Here is a 2,878-nt window from a genome sequence, read left to right as displayed (position 1 = left end):
ACAAACTAAAAAGACTCAAAATAGCACAAAACAATCAAATAGAGTCAAACTAGACACTAGAGGGTGAATTGGACAAAAATTGATTTTAACTTGACTCAAAACACTTAAAAACACAAATTGGATAGATTCTAACTAACTTGACACAACAAAATAAAGGGGATTGGGTTTTTGACGAATTTAAAGTAAAGACAATTAAATTAAAAACTTAGACAAATTAGACACGAATTTGGGCGAAATATGGGTGATTGGCTAGCTAGAGGGTTCTTCTCCACACATGACACACTTGCATACAAAACGATTTCTAGTTGCTTTTCCAATAAACCATGAACCTCAACGCCCCATATTAACCGTGAAAAGCACTACTTAACCCTCAGATTTTCCTTAAGTCATTGAATTGGATGGACAACGCATCGGCAACCAAATTATTTTTCAATAGTTCCATACATAACAACATAATAGAGATACAATCAAAGATCATTAAGCTTTGTGAAAATCATAAGCATTGACAAGACATTCGTAACTACGAACAACATGATACTCCTGTCAGGAATTCACTTAACGCGATCGTGACTAGCAACCTCCATTACTTATAAATATAAGTTCATAACGATTAGGTGAAACTCCCTTATATTTTAGCATCAAATCCCTGCATGCAAACTAAATGTGCACCCTCAATCAACAAACAAGAATAAGTTCTTAATCAAACAGTTAAGTAAATTGCATTCACGATTCATGAAATCACAACTGGAAATAATCAATTCATATTGCAAATAAGTTCATGACTTTGAATCTCCCCCTAGCTAAAACGAGTTTAGCTTATCATGTTCGTAATTAAACAAAGACAATTAAATTTAAACATTAAAACAATGGATAGAATACACCTAGAAACGCTCCAACAATCCAACGTCTTGAATGGCAAGCACGGCTCCAAGGGTCTCCTCTCTTTTCTCCTAGCAAATCTGCAGCACAATAGGATGAATGTGTATAGGTGTATATGGCACGAATTTGTAATGAATGGTGGTAGAGGGTGGTGATCTGAATAAAGGCTGCATCAATTATATTTATAGGGAGAAAAGGTATGGCCTAGGTAGCATTGGGAAAGGATTGGCACTCCAAAACCCAAGTGGAATGGGTTAAAACAATCAGAAACCAAGGGAAATTAGGATGACACATCAAAAACCATCAGGAACAAGGATATAGGGTGCGGCACAATTAGGAAAAGGGGTTCTAGAAGGGGTTGGGGCGCCACTTTTGTAAGGAGAGGAGATAAGGCTTCTAGAATCTTAAATATGTATTTTAAATGCATAATTATCCCTTATAAATAGCTAGAATTAAGGCACAAACTAATTTGGATAAGATAAGATTGGATAATGCTAGATTAGGAAAGGATAAGATAAGATAAGGTTAGTTTGGATAAGATAAGGTTGGATAAGGTTTTGGATAATGACTCCTTTTTTGAGCTGATTCCTTATCTTCTTTGTCTTGGATTTATTTTCTTCATATTTTCAGCACATTCCTAGCCTCTTGAACTTCAAATTCGTCCATCCATCTTGCTCTACTCATAAGCTATCCATTTGATGCCCAAAACTGCCTCAAAATGCTCCAAATTGCACTTTCTTGCCAACTTTGTCATTTGGACCTACAATCACACGAAAATAGCTTAAAACACTATAATAAACACAAACTAACTATAAAAATGCAAGAAAACAAGCTAACTAAGTCGCATAAATATGCTCCTATCATCGAGTCACCTTCGAATCGTAGGTTTTTGATGGCACTCCGGTCAATAAAGTCCCGGCACTTGGCACATTCGTTGGAAAACTTGGAGATAAAGGTGTTGAGAGCTATTGTGGGGACCTCGAAGGAATTTTTGGATTCAACAGATTTTTTTTAGTTAGAAAGAGAGCTTTGAATGATGATCTGAGAGTAAAATGTTTGAGAGTTCTGAAGGCATAAAGGAAAAAATGAAGGATTTTGAGTATTTATAGGGGTTTTGGAAGAAGGCCAGTCGTTTGATTTTGAAACGAAAGGGTAAGACTAGTCAGACAATTTTACAATCATCATGGAGATTTGCGAAATCCATATGAAGAAACCAAGAAACTTGCAGGTTGAGGCTACACGATGGCATGTGACGGCGGATTCAATGATGAAGAGACGTTTGATTATGTGCATGACTCAAACAGACCGAGAAATTCGCTGTTTGAGGTTATAATGATAACATGTGGTAGGGTTTTAGGGTTTGGGAAGACGTTTCAGTGTCAAGGAAAAACATGCCAAGAAGATGCCACGTGGCAGGGTGTCTGACAAAATTAAGATCGTGCGATCATGCTTCATAAATGCGCCTAATGGATGGAATATTTGAAACTTTTCATCATCCTTTAAAGATACCTTTAGGGTTCACTTCTTCAAGGTCAAAACTCGGCTAAGGAGTTCTAGGCCGAAAACCTTAGAAGCGAGAGGGCAATGTTTAGACCCAAAATAATATTATTAGGCCGAGCGAAGGTTTATGTTCGGTCCAATGCTTTTCCAAAAACACTATGGGCTGTCCAATGGTCATAAGTAGCCCAGTCAGGTCGGTCGAGTCCTTTTGCAAGAAGGTTTAGATTGGATAAGAGTGAATGGGTCGAGTCCTAGTATGATAAGAAGTCTTAATGGAATGAAGATGCTGAGATTTGAGAAGTGAATGTGGTCGGATAAAGAGTTTGGTTCAAAGTCCTACTGGAGGTGGGATTGGCCGAGACATGGTTAGATTAGGATAAAGAATCCTAATCCAAGTATAGTTCTGGTTCGGTCATGATAAGGTTGGCTGCTATAAATAAGGAAGGGGTGCATCATTCTAAGCCCTCTAACTTAACACACAAACTGCCCTGCGCAAACT

The sequence above is a fragment of the Malus sylvestris genome, chromosome 16 (genome assembly GCF_916048215.2).
Source record: "Malus sylvestris chromosome 16, drMalSylv7.2, whole genome shotgun sequence".
Classification (NCBI taxonomy): domain Eukaryota; kingdom Viridiplantae; phylum Streptophyta; class Magnoliopsida; order Rosales; family Rosaceae; genus Malus; species Malus sylvestris.
This window is presented reverse-complemented; position numbering follows the sequence as displayed.